The sequence below is a fragment of the Taudactylus pleione genome, unplaced genomic scaffold (assembly GCF_031769625.1).
Source record: "Taudactylus pleione unplaced genomic scaffold, aTauple2 ptg000093l, whole genome shotgun sequence".
Lineage (NCBI taxonomy): Eukaryota > Metazoa > Chordata > Amphibia > Anura > Myobatrachidae > Taudactylus > Taudactylus pleione.
In genome coordinates this window covers 20,714,913-20,733,522 of record NW_028284495.1, presented here as the reverse complement: position 1 = coordinate 20,733,522, position 18,610 = coordinate 20,714,913, and the positions used below count along the sequence as shown (strand labels likewise).

Genomic DNA, 18,610 nt, shown 5'->3' with positions numbered 1-18,610 from the left:
TCTAAATTGTATTGCGATCTGGACTTTGACTTATTGTAGAACATGCACCTTTTTGTTGTTCAACTGTGCCAGTGGTGCTTTGGCCTTGTGCTTGGGACCATTGTACTGCTGAAAGATTAACTTTTTCCCAAGATTACATTTTCTAGCAAACTGTAGTTTGTCTTGTAGTATCTTCGTGTATTTTGCACCATCCATCAGTCCTTCAATTTTACAAAAGATGCCCAGTCCTCATCGAGGAAAAGCATCCCATACTGACCCCAATTCTGCACTGGTGGGTTGGTGGCTATTATTATTACATTTTATTTATAAGGTGCCACAAGTGGTCCGCAGTGCCATAAACTAAGGACAGTACAGGGTAAACAGAACATTACATTACAGCAACCAAAACATAAACAGAGCACAAGTAACAATTCTCAGTACACAATACAGCAGGGAAGGTGAAGGCTGTCATTGAAGTGCTAGAGAAGAGGGCTGTGAGACAGTAGGGAGGAGGACTCTGCTCCTAGGAGCTTACAATCTAGGGGAGAGGAGAGAGAGAGACAGATGACATGAGGCATGAGCATGGGGACCTGAGGGCAGGAAGTAGGCAAGGTAGAGATGGCTGAGGCAGAAGGCTGGTTGCTGAGAATAGTCAGAGTGAGGTTTGCACCACACATAGCATTTTGCATTGGCATAAAAAAAAAAAAAACGCTACATTTTTATCTCATCTGGACACAAATCTTAACTCATATTTTAGCTGGGTTCCTCCGAAATTATTTGGCAAACTCCAGACTTGGTTTGATGTGGCTTTTCTTCAGTAATGATGTCTTTCTAGCCACCCTCCCATACAGAACAACTTTATTCAGAGCTCTTAATATGGTTGACAGATGCACCTTCACTCCAGTCTCAGCCACTAAACTCTTCAGTGTCTCCTCCTTGCTCTGAAGCTGAGTTTTGAGGGACAGACCTTGTCTAGGTGGTATAATGTAGCTTCCATTTCCTCACAATTGACCTAACAGTGCTCACTGGGATATCCAAGACTTGGAAATTATTTTTGTAGATTTTTCCTATCTTATGCATGTCTATAATAATCTTTAATTTTCTCAGAAGCTCTTTGGTCTTCATTTTCACAGCTTTCCTTCAGATTCACAGTATGACTTTTTTTAAATATTCACATGTAGAGGCTAATTGAAAACCAATTGTTAGGGAAATATCTTTTATCTGTGTAAACTTGAAGCTTCCACAGCATAGGGATTTAGGGCCTCATTCAGAGGCGGTCGGAGGATGCAAGTGGTCGCTCAGAATCTGGGCGGCCGCTTGCATCCTGACCGCCCGCCTCTGTTGCGGTCGACCGCTCCGGTGATGGTCGCGATGGTCAGAGACCATCGCGACCATCGGGGATTATGACGAGACCCTAGGGTAGGGTCTCCCTTGTTGTAAGCCCTGGAGAGCTTCTGGCTCTGTCTGAGCCGGAAGCTCTCCACTGACATCACTAGTGATGTCAGTGGGGCCTCCCCCAAACGGTAGGCGTTCCCATGGGAACGCCTCCGTTTGGGCTGCCACCCCCCCGGCCCGCCTTCCAAACGGGGCGAGCTGTCAATCAACATCGACAGATCGCCCCCTTTGGATCGAGACCCGCTAAGACCGGCGCTGTCGGCCGTAGCGGGTCTCACGCATGCGCACGACGGCGCCGGCGTGCGCATGCTCTGTGGGGGGCCATCGATCCGGTCCGAGCGCATCGGCGCTAACGACCGGGTCTGAATGACCCCCTTAATACATATGCAAGGAGCATTTTTGACTTACAAAATAAGCAGACAAATAATTATGAGTTTTAGCCTACTGATTTGCAATAAAAAAGACTGTATGGAGCAATCCATGGGTCATTTGTAATATAGACTAATCAATTAGAACTTAAATAATTTTAAAAGTCATTGTAAGTTTGTTTATATTTATTTTTTGCTCTTCTAAGTTCTAAATGTAGGAGACAGATAACATACTTCTAATTTGCTTTGCAGTTAATTGTTGGTTCCACAATTAACTATGTTCTGCTTGGAAAAAAACATAGGCTTGCAAGTAAAACCACAAAGGAAGAAAGTATGTGGGGAACATGACTAACAGCACAAGTAATGCCCTCAAAAAGCTACAAATACTGCTTGGTTAGTATAATAAGCTTTGTTTTTGTTGTGACAAGTTGTAACAGAACATACACTAAGCGTTGTACTTCTGCGGAACTGGGCCAAAATGTATTGCTACTTTAAAACGTCTACATTTCCATGTAAACTGTAAAACAACAGTGGGCTGTATCTACCAAACAAACCAAGGAGGCGCTTTTCTAAGGTAGCAGAAAATGGATCTATCAGTGATATCACTGCTTAAATAAATAAGATTGTCTCAGTCACTTTTGCCAAAGAAAGAGATACTCAAATAATGTTTATACGGCAGCATCAGCACACAACAGCAATGCTCAAGTGTAATAATTGTGTAACACACATTGGGGCATATTCAATTGGGGGCAAGGTTTAGCGAGGTAGAAAACCTTGCGCCTCCTTGCACCCAATTTTGGATTACCCCAGGTATATGCGCTCCCGATACCCGCGGTATCCAATTAAAAAAAAGTGGTTGCAGGGTTTTCAGAGCTGAAAAGCCCAAGGCATGTGAAAAAATAAAAATAAAAATTAGAGTCACCTCCGCGGCTCCCGCTGGCCTCCCCTTCATCTTGTCACTACGGAGGGAGCCCCTGGGAGTCCCGTGGGCTACTGGGGAGCGCTGGGAGGCAAGAGGGCTGCTGGGAGATGTAGTACTCCCTGCTACAGGGGGATACACTTACATGGGGGGTGGGTCACACACACCAGGGGTCACTCACACACATTTACAAACACTCACAAACTCACCCTGCTGCAGAACACGCTGGAGGAAGAAGACACCGGTTCGGAAGGTGAGTAATTAAGGACTAATTAAGCTAATTGGAAACTTCCAATTGCTTACTTAGGGGCCCATTTATTTATCAATGAGTTTTATCATACGCACCCAATCAGCTCCTAACTCTCATTTTTGATTGGCTGGAGCACCATTGTCATACGCAACAAGTTTTAACACTCACTACATATAAGACTATCTACAACTCTTATCGTGCTGCTCTGGACGCTGCCAAACAAACAGATTTCCAATCTGTAATCTCTGCTCAAGTCTCTAACCCCAAGCAACTTTTTAATACATTTAAACTGCTTCTTATCCATCCCTCACCCAACCCACCTGCTACTATCTGTGCACAAGATCTTGCTTCCTATTTTAAGGACAAGATTGATAAGATCTGAAATGAAATGGTATGGTCTTCCTCAGCTAGTGACCTGCTCAAATCCCTACCTGAACCCTCTGGCACAGTCTCTTCATTTGACCTCACAAACGAAGATGAAGTATCTACACTCTTCTCATCCTCCTACTCTATTACCTCTCCTCTAGCTCCTATACCCTCACAAATCAGTAAAGCTCTGTCTCCTGTGCTCATCTCAACCCTAACTAACGTCTGCAATCTGTTTCTCTCTACTGGCATCTTTCCATCACTGTTCAAGCATGCAATGATTACTCCCATTTTGAAAAAAAACAATATTCTGACCCTAACGCTCTCTCAAATTACCGTCCTATCTCCCAGCTCCCATGCCCCTCTAAGCTACTTGAGAGACTTGTCTACACCCACCTCACACACTTTCTAAACTCACACAACTTATTGGACCCACTTTAGTCCAGCTTTCGTTCCCAACACTCCGCAGAGACAGCACTGACTAAGGTAGTAAATTATCTGGTCACTGCCAAGGCTAAAGGCCATTACTGACTCCTAATTCTTCTAGATCTCTCTGCTGCTTTTGACACTGTTGACCACTCTCTTCTCATACAAACACTACAATACCTAGGTCTTAAGGACACAGCTCTTTCTTGGTTCTCTTCCTAACTATCTGATCGTTCTTTTACTGTTCGTTTTTTTTCTGCCTCTGCCTCTATCAGTTGGAGTACCGCAAGGCTCTGTCTTAGGTCCTTTAGTTATTCTCAATCTATACCACCTCTCTTGGCAATTAATACGCTCTTTTGGATTTCAGTACCATATGTATGCGGATGATACTCAAATCTACCTTTCCTCCCAAGATTATCACCATCTGTATTGGTCCGTGTCACTGAATGTCTTTCTGCCATTTCATCTTGGATGTCATCTCGCCACCTGAAACTTAATATTTCTAAAACAGAATTAATTATATTTCCACCGACGAATAACAGTTACCAACCTGATCTCTCGATCACGGTTGATAACTCGACAATCCACCCTGCTCCTCAAGCTCGCTGCCTTGGTGTCATCCTTAACTCTGAACTGTCCTTTGTTCCCCACATTCAATCTGTCTCAAAATCTTGTTACATACATCTAAAAACATATCCAAAATTCGACCATATCTCACACAAGACACTGCAAAAACTCTAATCCATGCACTCATTATTTCCAGCATTGACTATTGCAATAGTCTCCTTACTGATCTTCCCAAAAACAGGCTATCGCCATTACAATCCATTCTGAATGCAGCTGCGAGGCTTATCTTCCTTGCCAAATGTTCATCGTCTGCTGCCCCGCTCTGTCAGTCCCTCCATTGGTTGTCTTTTACCGTATTCAATACAAAATACTTTTACTTACACAAGGCCATTAACCAAACCACACCAACATACTTTGTATAGTAATAATGAACCTGAATAGATTGAAAATTAGATGATTTAATATCTTGATAGATTAAAATAAACACATAAATTAAAAAAATTATCTAAAAATATATAGACATAATATAGTACATTGACACTGGTAATGGACCAATTAATCAACAGTTGATAGAATAATATACATGCATGAATTATAGTAAATAATAATTTATTTATTTATTTACAGTTTCTTATATAGCGCAGCATATTCCGTTGCGCTTTACAATTAATGATAAATGAATCTGATTATTGGTAATCAATCTAATAAGACATGTGCTTAATAGTCACAGTTCATCCCGGCCGGGAAACAAAAAATAGTGTGAATAAAAAGGTATACCTGCCTGCCAAGGTGAAAGAAGTCACGGCAATGGTCCTGTGTGGAACAGCAAGCCGCCTGGTATAAAGGGTCTCCCGCGACGTGTGTGCCGTGTGTGCTGATGCCCAGCACTGTGGAGCGGTCTCCCACAGCACGTGCACCGGCCATGCAGGTGCTCTGTGTGTCAGTAGGGCCACCCTCAAACAGCAGGCGTTCCTCGGGAACGCCTCCGTTTGTCCGACCACCCCCCCTCCCCGTCTACAAAATGGGGCGAGCTGTCGATCAACATCGACAGCCGCCCCTTTTGTAGCGAGCCCCAAAGTGAGTGCATCTGTCACTCGTTCCGGAGCTAGCGCACGCGCACTGCAGCCGCTGTGCATGCGCAGGGCCTCACCATCGACCCGCTTGCGAGAGCATAGGTGCTTGCGACGAGACCCTTGTGGTAGGGTTTCGTCCACCGCAAGCCCCAGTGAACTTCCTGCTCTAATAGAGCAGGAAGTTCACTACTGACATCACGTGTGATGTCAGTAGGGCCGCCCCCAAACGGCAGGCGTTCCTTTGAAAACGGCTCCGTTTGGCCAGCCACCCCCCCGACTCGCCTACAAAACGGTGCGAGCTGTCGACCAACATTGACAGCCACCCCGTTTTGCTGCGTGCCCCGGGGTTTGCGTGCGCACTGCCTGGCCATCGACCCACTTGCGAGCGCATAGCGCTCGCGGGTCTGAATCAGGCCGAATGACCCCTCACATATGCGGATGTCAGCCAGTGTAAGCTAAGCCTATTATATTTGCATGCCCACGCTGCCACTGGCAACATACTCCATCATCGATGACATCACACGCAGCCTTTGTTGTTGTTAGTTTACACCATCTGAAGATGGTGTAAACTACTGGGGCTAAACCCCAAAAAACATTGCTTTTTGGAGTTTAGTACATAGGGGTTAGATTGTAGTCCCCATTGATAATAATGCGATCTGAAGTGCTAATCAGCACTTTGTTGGAGATTTCTGTTAAATCTCCAGCATTGTGCTTTTAGTACATAACTACAATACATAAAATGATGCAGAACTGCAGATTCTGCATAATTTTATGTAAAAACAGCTTGATACATAGGCCCCTAATTCTGTTGTAAGAGTTATAATTACATACAGATGTGTCCTCATTCACCTAGCATTTTTTGCACCATACGGCGTGAGACACAATGCAACGTAGATGCTCTGCCATGTTTAATGATCCTGTACTTTCTCCTAATTTTGCATTTTATTTGCATCATAGCCACATACAAAGTCACTTATACTGTTCTAGACACACTAAATTAGTATTTTTGTTGCAAAGGAATTAGAATAAAATTGCAGATTAAACAAAATGATATATGGCGGAAGCCATTGCGAAAGAGACTGTCGCACACAGAAGCTACATGAAATGCCAGAGTCGGTATCCAGGGTACATCTGCACAGGGCTTCTGACAGCTTTGCCAGGCCCAGGAGAGGGCGTGGCCAACTGGGGAGGTGTGGACATACCCCCTCCTTCAAAAGATAAAAATAATACCATCTTCACGCAATCACTCCCATCCCCCACATATAACGCCAGTAGAGAGAGAACTGGCTGCTACTGCAGCCTCTATCCCTAGCCCGTGTCCTCTTTTCTCTCCCTGCCCGAACTAAGTAGCGGCGGTGGAGGGAGGGGCAGGCTGCAGTACCCGGGCCCCTCCAACAGACCCGAGCCTAGTACCCGCTCCCCCCCCTCTCGGCGCCCATGCACCTGCATTGTACTTTAGTTGTGTTAGTGATGCAATTAAGATGTATATTTTGTGAAAAAGACTCTGGGTCTTATTTATCAAGGAGTTTTATCACTCACAATGAGTGATAAACCTCGCTGCATATGATAAATGGTGCTCCAGCCAATCAGCAACCAACTGTCATTTTTCAAACAGAAGACAGTTGGGAGCTGATTGGCCGGAGCACCATTTATCATATGCAGCGAGTTTTATCACTCATTGTGAGTGATAAAACTCCTTGATAAATGAGGCCCCCTGTCGGGAAGCTTGCTACGCCTCAGAGTCTGTGTACATGCTTTTTTACACGTAAATTACATGCTGTGATATTAAAGGTTTAAAGAAAAATAGAGGTGTAAGGTACATATAAAGCATTAAAAGTGTCCAACTGTAACAAACCTCTCTATGTTAAAATATTACTGGTAGCACTGATTGGGAAGCAGGAATTAACATATTGCTATAATCCACATGTAGCAAACTGACACTGTCCCTGGTAATGTACTCTACAGCAAACCTATGCAAAACAAATCAAAATCCAGCATGAGATATTGTGAAATGTTATGCATAGAATTAAAGTTGTTTTAGTGGCACTTTTTTTTTTTTGATTATTATTAAATGTTCTTTTTGTATATTAGTGCTATCATATCTACACCGGAGAACAACTTCTTCTCTGTGAAGGGTTAAAGGCACAGCTATTAGGTAGATCTACAAAGACACCCATTTCAATAACAAGATGTTCAGTTCACATTCAGAATACATTGGCCAATGATTTGCTGTAGTTTCTTCAGGCTCAAGAACTTGCCTGAGGGAAAGAATTTGACGTCAGAAGGAAAAGAACAACAACAACTACAGTCATTGACCTCTGATGTCAAATGAGGTGAACAGGAAACCTCAGTGAACTGTCACATGTTTGCTGCTTCCCCAATCAGGCTCATGGGATTAAATCACATACACGCCTAGCCGTAGAAAGAGGACACCCACTGCATCGAGTCTGTTACCCTCCTTGGCATATATTACAGGAATACTGTAAAGTGTCGTAGTCCCAAACTGGCCTATTAAACAGATTTATAAAGAACAAAATTTAAATGAGTCACATTTATGTATATATAATGTTTTAATTTAAAGTTCACATCTTAAACAGTGCCTGAAACACGTGGTTAAATCTTATTTATCTAAGCTAGCTGTAACTCTGCAGCATTTATTGCTAGCTGGGAGGATTGCTGGTCTCAGGCCAAGAACATTAACATCCCAAAACCAATTATTAGCTTATTATACAGGAACAATCAGGACTGAGCATGTTGGCTATTATGTTCAAAACTCTGCTACTGCATAAAGCAATGTTTCACACCTGTCCTCAGGATTCACAAATAGGTCATGTATAAGCATTTCAGAGCTGAGGCATTAGGGAGTCAGCTAAGCACAGAGACTAAGCTGGTAACACATCTAAAGATTATCTTTGCAACCAGCAAATCTGGTAATGTATGGGAGCAAATGTCCCAAATGCCAAATAACAGACTAGTAAGGTCATTCATACAAGTTGGTTAAATCAGTTTGATTTAATAAACTTGTCTGAGTGACCGTATTTGTCCGTTTTCCAGCGTTTGGGAACAAACAAGTGATTGTCATTTGCTCCCATACATTACCAGATTTTTGTTCCAACCAGATAATCTTTAGATGTGTGGCCACTGGCCAGCTTTATATTCTAATCAGGAGATTTAACTAGTTTATTTTTAAAGAATATGAATTGTGGCTATCCAATTTCTGTGGAACAGCAAATTCCAGCAAGTCCAAACAGTAGTTGGCAGAATTTGCTGAGACTTGTAGTGCCACAATAGTGTGCTAGCCACATATTTCCTACATCTTTTTTAAAGGGAAAATGTATGTCATTAGAATAAATGTATTTTCCCCTGGAATACACAGGACTATATATTAAAGACAATATATTTTATACCATGGGTGGGCAACAGACGACCTGCGACCCATAGAGCTTTCACCTCTGTGTCTTCCAGCTCTGTGGTATTTAGTTTAAAATAACAAACAATGTGTATCCTAAAGCAGGGTACACACTGACCGATATATTGGCCGATCAATTGATCGGCCAATGTATCTGCTGCCCGTCGGGCAGTGTGTACCCGTGATATGTCGGTGAATGTTGGCATTCACAGACATATCGCATTCGCTGCGCTGCACAGCCGATGGACAGATATGTCTGCAGACATATCGGTCCAGCGGCAGGTGTGTACGGGCGGTCGGCAGACTGCCCGTACACACAGAGCGGCAGCCGCGATGAGGGGGGGCGGGACATGCCCCCACCCGCCGGGACACGCCCCCTACACGCCGGGACCTGCAGGCAGACACAGATGATGGTTGTTCAGTGTGTACGAACAACCATCATCTGCAGATATATCTGTATAGTGTGTACCCACCATAAGTCAGTTTAAAGAATGCCACTAGTGAACTAATATCATGCTACATCTAGCTATGTTATACCCCTTTCACATGGCAATGACGGGTCTTACCCAGGATTTTGTTTATGTGTTCACGCTGGGTGCGATCCGGCTGAGACCCCTTTCAGACTGGCAACCCGACCTGGCCTATTGCCGGAACGAAGACGTCACCACCATCACGTTTCCGAGCCGGCACTTGTTCCTCTGCTGAGAACGGGACCCAGGTCGCATCGACCCGGGTTACCTGTTAAGACTGCATCGCGAGCCGGGTTGAACCCATGTTCAACCCTGCTCGTTACCCGGATTGAAATGCCAGGTTGCTCAACCTGGGTTATTTCAACCTGGCCCTTTCCCATTGCACAGAAACCTGGATTGCTGCTCGTTCATGTGCAATAACCCGAGTTATTGCTTGTAGTGTGAAAGGGGTATTAGTAAACCTGCATACACACACAACGATTTAGTTAATGAACGATTTTAGTAAACGATTTTCTCCCTTGAAAAAATGAACTAAAATCGTTTACTAAAGTTGTTCATTTACTATGTTCATTTAAATGTAATGAACGATTTTTTAGAACTACAAACGATTTTTGCATATTCCCTTACTGAAAATCGTTGAGTTGACAAGTCTGACTGAACTACAAACTACAAACGTGAACGCTCATGAACGAAAATCGTTCGTTTGACTCAGAAAGTGAACGATTTTTACAAACGATTATCGTTAAACGATAATCGTTTAACGATAATCGTTCAAAAAATTGTTGTGTGTATGCACCTTGAGGGTTTGCATTCAGCCTAGGAAAATTGCATCCATCTAGTACAATAACTAAAATTTGACCCAATTTGACTTTTTAAAGCACCAGATATCATGAGCCAATCAGCTGAAGCCAGCCTCATGAGGCAAACAATCATTTGGAATATCTGAACTTATCCACGTTCCTTTGTAGATTCTAAAACTATACTCATTAACTTGTTTTTAGCTAAAATCTGTTGAAAATGGGTAAAGTATAAACCACATTAAAATATTAGTCACAGATTTGCACCGAGTTAAGCCTGGTACACACCTGAACCACAGTGCAACCCAGTGACGCGGCGAGAAATGTAACGATACATTGTGCACACTGTACACACTGCACTATCCGCTGTATGACAGTGTGATGTATCGTTACATGCTGCATGTAACTACACCGCATTTAATACATTGTTCCATCTGATGTGTAGCACAGTAGATGGGATTAAATGAACGATGGCCAGGAATGACGGGACAAGTGAACACACTATATGATGTGTACAATATATCATTCCGATAAGTGTTGGGACCATATATCGTACGATACATCGTATAAGGTGTACCCAGCTTTAGAAAGAAGTGTTAGCTGGAAGTCTGCATATTGATTACCCTGGAAAAGCATACAACAGAGTTCACATACTGTATGAAGGATGAAGCAAACCCAATAGCAGACATTAATGGCTAAAACATGTGATAAGCAGAAGTTTTAGCTTTTATTATATGAAGCCTAAATCACCAGCCAGAACCTCAGCATTAAACCCTTTCATTAATGATTATTACAGACACCGGCCATTGTGGTGCAACGCTGCAAATTTTCATTTATTAGTGTAATTTGTTCTGCATCAATTGAAGTGGAATGTACACATAATGGGGTTTTGGTCAATTAAAATTAGTAGTTACTTTGTAAAGATAAATTACATTATGGCAGGGGTTCCCAAACTCGGTCCTCAAGGAACCCTAACAGTCCAGGTTTTAAGGATATCCATGCTTGTGCATAGATGGTATAATCAAACTGACTGAGGTACTAATTAAGTCACCTATGCTTAAGTATGGATATCCTGAAAACCTGGACTGTTAGGGAGCCTTGAGGAGCGAGTTTGGAAACCACTGCATATGGCATCAACACTGAAGAGTGCAGGTATAAAAAAAGGAGAAATAACAGAGAAGCTCATGCAATTTACCAAAACAGCCATTGTAATGCAATTTTTTAACAGACAAAAGTCAAATATTTTTACAAGAATCTTAATATAAACCATTCATCCATTACACAGCTTTGTCACCAACGGGGCACAGATAGTGGAACGACAGTACGATTACAACATTGTAATCGTACAGTCGTTCCTCTTTCCCTGTAGTGCCTACACTGAACGATATATCGTTCAGCACAGGCACCCTCCCTCATCCCTAAACATGGCCAATCTGTCGTTATTGGCAGATTGACCAGCATGTTCAGGCGCTGATTGACGTCGGAAACGACTAGTGGGAGTGCACATCGCTGGTCGTTTCCGACATTATAGTGCACGATTTGTGAACGATTAATGAGCGATTGAACGATATGGATGTCTTTATCGTTCAATCGCTCATTATTATTGCCTAGTGGATGTGCGCCTTTACAGTGCTAATGAGGAGACAGGCCATGTAGTACCTGAAAGCACCTTTTCACTCGCTCTTTCTTTGCTGCCCAAGATTATCGTCAGCTGCAAACAACAAAAACACACAAGGTTCTCATGACACTGATAAAGGTGACTGATGAGATTACGGTGCTCGTGTAGAGTTGAACATACATAATTAACATTGAATGTATCTTGAGGGATTTTGCAAAATACGCTCCATTCTAAAGCGCAAATACGCAAGCACAGGTTGGTGCAAGTGCGCAGTGATGAGGATGCCTACTAAATTAAGCGTACATATGGACCAGGTGCGCCCCAAAGATGCATACGATTCCTCATATAGTCGAATATCGGGCCTGATTCCAAGTTGTACACTATTGCTGCCATAACTGCGATTTTTGCGGCTGTGGATGTGCTAAAATATGCTAATGGCAAAGCCGCAGAAACTTCTATTAAGACGCCTTTGTAGCTGCCCGCAACTGCGTATACATAAGCAACATTGGACGGAGATCAGGCAAACATCGACTCCTTGAGTCTATGGGTCTCATTCAGACCCGGTCGCAAGCGATGAGCGCTCGCAACCGGGTCGATTTTAAGGCCCTGCGCACGCGCGGCGGCCGCACTGCGCATGTGCAAGCCCCGAAGCGAGAGAGAAATTCTCTCGCTCCGGAGCTTACTACAAAAGGGGCGGCTGTCAATGTTGATCGACAGCTCACCCCGTTTTGTAGGCGGGGCGGCTACACAAACGGAGGCGTTCCTGACATCAGCAGTGATGTCAGTGGGGAGCTTCCTGCTCGATCAGAGCAGGAAGCTCTCTGGGGCTTGCGGTTGCAGAGACCCAACCTTAGGGTCTCGTCGCAAGCCCCGATGGTCACGATGGTCTTGACCATCGCGACCATCACCCTGGTCGGTTACTAAAGCTGTGGGTGGTAACCCACAGCTTAGCTAGCGACCAGGAGGCTGCACTAAAATAAAACAAGCACCTTGCCCTCATTCAGAATGAGCGCTCGCTTCTTGCGAGCGCCTCTGAATGAGGGCTATGGTCACTCAGAATGGCCGCCGTAACTGAGACACCAGAAGCCCTGTTTCCTGTGTACGGGAATGCCGACGCAGGACGCGTCACGCCCCTGGAATGGTTGAGATGCAACTGCGTTTTTTCCCGAAACTCCCTATTGCCACCTCAAACGCTCCCTGACTGTCAGTTATACTGTGAATAAAGACGCGCAGCGTGCGAGTAAGGTAATGTTACTTGACGCATGTACAAAAGGCAAAACATCACTTCATTTGCAAAAACATCGACATAGTGTCCAAATCTGAATCAGGCCCATAATCATTTAGTTCAGTGGCAATCAGTGTGACAGCGATTTCTGACAATATGTTTTCAACTCTGCATCAGGCCCTACTGCAGGCGTTCTTCTCCTAATTACCAGTTTCTCAAACATTACATAACTCACATTATCACTCATCACTTAAAGGAAGTACAACTAAAAAACTAAATATTCTGCAACATTAACTAAAATGAGACACCTACACCTTGTAATGCATTCGTAATGGCTCTATATATCCACTTACTGCTTACAGGAGGCTGTTGTGTGACCTATAACAGGGGGAACAATGTATTCTACTTTTTAGGCAATTAAAAACTTTCAAAACTACCAAACTGTAACACATGAGCAAAAACAATTGTATTCTTGTTATCTGAACAAAATGTCAGACACTTCCTGGCAGGAAAAAAATATTTACATTTCTATAAATTCAAATATTATTTCATATGCCTCTTTTAACTCATTTGTATAGGTGACATTTCAATCATAAACAGGCCTGTATAGGACAATAATCCTTCTATTTACTAATTAGATAGCACAATATTAAGTGTTGCAGCCAGAAGAGAAACAGTCTGAAGCAGAGCCTATAATTAGCTGTCACTACAAGTGTTTTAAATTTGTATGACACTACACAAGATAGTATTTATTGATAGGATTTGTTCATACAAATGTAGGATTACATGTGAAGGTGCCTTGAAATATCACTGAGACTAAATTAATCTGCAAGAACATTTGTGACTGAATAATTACAGCATCTATACACAAAAACAATAAATCTGAATAAAACAGTCTAATTGCTAGTTACGGGCAAACGTCTATAATATAAAAAATGTGTATATCAAGTGAAGATTCATTACCTCCTGCATCTGAAATGCCAAACTTTATTACCTAATAAACACCAAGGAGCATATCAATTATTGGCTTTTACACCCGATAATTTTAATATCTTATCGCTGATATTTGCGGCAATAAGAAATTATACATCGCCTGAATGTATCAAATAGCACATGCAGGGGGAACCAGTCCTGCGTTGTGTACGGAGAGAAGTGACTGCATCAGTGGTCTCTTCGCTCTTCTCCTGGGACTCCTGCGTGATCTGCTGACCACGCATGTGCGGTGGTCATTGCCGTGGAGGGTTCCAGACTTACCCTCTCCCAGTAATTTTTGCGAATTGTAGCCTATAGACTACAGTGGCTAATACCATTAAATCTCGTTAGATGCGAGGGACAAATTCCAGAATGGCTTGGTAAATCTGACGGTTTTGCATCCCTTATAGAAACCTATGGGGGCTGCAGCTGCTATCGATAATGGGAGGGATAGCAGCAGATATTGGAGATATATGCTGCGGTCCCTTGTTCAGGGTGTGGTATAAAAGGTTGACAATAAAAAAAGTTTAGTCAATATGTCGACAACAAATGGTCAACATGCAATAGGTCGAAAGGGGCAAAACATTGATAGGTACAAAAGGTTGAAAGTGCCAAAGGTTGACAGGTTCAAATGTTCGACACACAAATTGTCGTCACATTATTATTTTTTTATTTACACCTAATCCTTACCCTCCTCCTAGTGCCCAACCCCAACCCTGCCCCTGGTGCCTAAACCTAGCCTAATCCTAACCCTCCCCCAAGTGCCGAACTCTAACCGTCCCCTCCGGTGGCTTAACCTTAACCCCCACCCCCTAAGTGCCTTACCCTAACCTTAAAAATATTGAAAAGAAAACATAAAAAAACATAAAAAATGTGTCGCCCATTTTTTTGTCGACCTTTTAACCCTGTGGATCTTTTGCACTGTCAACCTTTTGTCCCTGTCGACCTACTGTATGTCGAACATTTGGTGTCAGCCTGTTGACTTTACTTTCCGACTTACTGAGTTTGTTGCGGTATCCAAGTCAGATCACAGGTTTTATTCCAAAAAAAAAAAATGTATCCACTGACCTAAATGGAAGATACAATCTGATGAAAAATGCAAGCAACATGGAAACAGCAATTGGTCCAAAACTTAAAGCTGGGTACCCACTGGGCGATATATCGGCCGTTCAATTGAACGGACGATGTGTGGCGCACTTGTGATGGCAGCTTTGACACGTCGAGCGGCCGTTCGGTAAGTGTGTATAGCTTATCTGATCGGCCGCTGAGTCGTTGCAATGGAGATCTGCCTGGAGTGTACCCACCTTAAGAAAAAATACAGGCATCAAATGCAGTTGAAAACAAGGTGCAGATGTATTTTGTTGCATGTGACATAAGTCATACAACAGAAATCTTTAGCGAAGTCTAGCCTTAAGCTGGGTACACACTTACCCATTGAAGTGGCTGACCCATCGCGCCGACCGAGTGGTCGATTTGGTAAGATACACACACATACCAATCGGCCACTTTATGTCTGACCAGACATCACAACTGGGCGGGACGCTCAGTTGTGATGTCAGTGCTGGCAGTTCCTGCAGCCAGTGTACAGGCGGTGATCGGTCACCCGTATACACACAGCCAGACGTACCTTTATATCTAAATATTATATCGGCAACGGCCCCGGTCGCAGAACCGACCTGATATGTCTGTGAACTTCATCATTCACAGAAATATCGGGTGTGCACACACGCCGATCCGCTAACGATATATCATGCATCATTCAATGGAACGATATATCTAGTAGTCCCAGCAGGGAAAGAGTTGTTTTATACGGGAGGCAATCGGGAAGCCGACTGCCTAAATACCGGCAGCCGGCATCTCGACTGTCTTATCCCGGCATGGGTGAAATGCCGGGCGTCTAGATATAGACACCCGCATTTCCCCGACGCCGGGAGACCGGCGCCCGGCATCACGATCGTACTGATGCCGGGCGCCGCGAGCGGACAGCCGCGGGGGGGGGGAGGATTAGGTTTAGGGCTCCCGGGGGGGACTTAGGGTTAGGCACCCCCCCGGGAGGGTTAGGGTTAGGCTAGGGGGAGGGAGGGTTAGGGTTAGGCACCCCCGGGGGGGACTTAGGGTTAGGCACCCCCCCGGGGGACTTAGGTTTAGGCAGCGGGGAAGGGGGTGGTTAGGGTTAGGCACTTAGAGGGGGGATTAGGGTTAGGCACTTGGGTGGGAAGTTAGTGTTAGGCACCCCTAAGGAGGGTTAGGGTTAGGGGGGTTAGGTTAGGTTAGTGGATACTTACCTATCCACGATCGGGATTTCCAGCGCTGTCGGGCTTCCGCTGCGTCGCACTCTGCTTCTGTTGGGCTGCCGCTGACGGGAATCGAACCGCCGGCCATGCGGCTGACGGTATTTCATACCAATTCCGTTTTATACACATTGCCACATTGGCAATATTAAAGCTGACAAAATTACTTTTAAAAATAAATCAATTCAGTCAGCCTAAAACAGTATTATATTTAAACAGTAAAAATATTTTAAAAAAATTCACCAGATGAAAGTCTTCCTGGTTAAAAGGGTCACAGTGTGTCACTCAGGTTGAAAGTGGCCTATGTGACAAGAGACTAAGGGGTCTATTTACTAAGCAGTGTTAGGAGACAGAGTTAAAAGTGATAAGAAAGTGATAAGGTGGCAGCCAATCAGCTCCAAACTGTCATTTTTCAAACACAGCCTGTGAGATGACAGTTGGGAGCTGATTGGCTGGCACCTTATCACTTTCTTACCACTTTTCACTCTGTCTCCTAACATTGCTTAGTAAATAGACCCCTAAAACTGGGGTAAGGAGGTCATACACTGTGTAAATATTTGTCCTGATTGGGCCAATAACTGTACAGTGTACATACAGTATGGCTGCGACTGAGCACCAATGATCAGACGGTTGTGTATGAAAAATCTTTCAACATGCCTGACAGACGCTAGAATGAGATGCAGTTTATAGACCGGCGGATTAAATGCTGCCGGTCTATACTCCGACAAAAGAAGCCCGACGGGGGACTTCAGACAGGCGTCAAAATACAGACACCTATCTGAATCCCGATGCCAGAACGCAGAAGGAGGTAAGTTCGGGGCGTCCTTAGCATTAGCCAAGGGGGGGGGGGGGGTTTAGGTTTAGGCAGTTTAGCGGGGTTAGGTTTTGGGGGGAAGGCTAGGGTTAGGCCCCCCTAGGGGGGAGAGTTAGGGTTAGGCACCTCCTCGGGAGGGTTGGGTTTAGGGTGCGGGAAGAGGGGGTTAGGTTTAGGCACCCCCGGGGGGACTTAGGGTTAGGCACCAACCCGGGAGTTTTAGGGTTAGGCACCCCTAAGGGAGGGTTGGGGGGTTAGGGTACTTACCAGCCTTTGTCGGGATCTCCTGCTGTTGGTCTTCTCGTGTCGGGATTTGAAACGGCGACTAAACAGCCGCCAGTATTACATACTGATTCCGCAAATAATTGCTGCTCAGATCTGACAGTGGATATACTAACCAGAAAAAGACAGACCAGTTATCAAACAGTATATCCAGGATCTTCTTAATATATGGACACACTGGGCATCTGCCCAGAGCCCACACAATTGTAGGGGCCAGTCTAGGCTGGTACAAAAACAGTTTAACGGTCTGTACCAGCAAATGGGGCTGCACCGATTGGTACCGGGTGCTGGCCTGGCAAAGCCCCACCTCCCATCTCTTTAGCAGCGCTGCAGGGACAAACTCCCGTAGCGCTGCTTAAGTGACAGGCTAATAAGCGGCTCCTCTGTAGTTCTCTGACATCAGCACCAGTGTAGAGAAGGACAAAGGAGTCACCACGTGCGGGCAGCACTGCAGGTAAGAGAAACTGGTGCTGAGGTCTGCAGCAATTTTATCAAGGTGAACAGTTAACAATGAGAACTCTGGAACTCCTATATGGTACATGAACCAGTGGGGAGAGCTGATGTAATGTGACAGCGAATCTTAAGGCGCATATCCACTACACAAGAGTGGAACGAATGTACAATTACAACATTGTAATCGTTCATCATCCTGTGCAGTGGATAATGTGCCCACACTGTGCGATATGTCGTTCAGTGCAGGCACCCTCCCTCATCCCCGACCATGCACAAGCTGTCGATATCGGTAGGTTGGCCTGCATGTTCAGGCGATGACAGATGCCGGCGACGACCAGCAGGAGCGCGCATCGCTAGTCGTTGCCGGTATTTTCACTGCACAATTAATGAACGATTATGATGTCGTAATCATTCAATCGCTCATTTTTCTTGTGTAGTGGATACACGCTATTACATTATATAAACTCTCACCACCAGTTCATGTACCATATAGGAGTATAATGCAATGATACTTAGTATGCCGTATATGTAGTATACAGAGGGGCTGCAGACGTGCCATTGCTGTGGGGAGCTGGATCCCTGACTGATGCCTCATGTTACATATCCCTGGATATAACTACAGAAGCAGCAGTAACACTGGTACACTGGTCTTACACCTCTTAGCCCTCACAACTAGATGCTCCTATATATGACTTGAACTAGGAGGGGGGAGGGGTGGACTGTAATTCTGCTATGGGACATGAAATCACATATTATAGCAGAATCACTATTACAGCTAAACATTAAGGACAGGGTGCATGACGCATCGCATTTGGGATGCAAAGCATGCCGCCACCCATCACATGCATGCAGGCGTTAGCAACACCGATTTGCGTAAAGAACGCCGCAAAGGACCGCTCTCTCGGTAAGAGCGGCCCTTTGTAATGGAGGAACTTC

The 18,610-nt window shown here is 44.4% G+C and overlaps 1 protein-coding gene across 3 annotated transcripts in view; it reads right to left on the bottom strand.

The window, feature by feature from the left end:
- Positions 1 to 18,610, bottom strand: part of KCTD1 (potassium channel tetramerization domain containing 1) — a 140,318-nt gene that overhangs the window by 60,810 nt on the left and 60,898 nt on the right. The gene's annotated exons all lie outside the window — the stretch shown is intronic.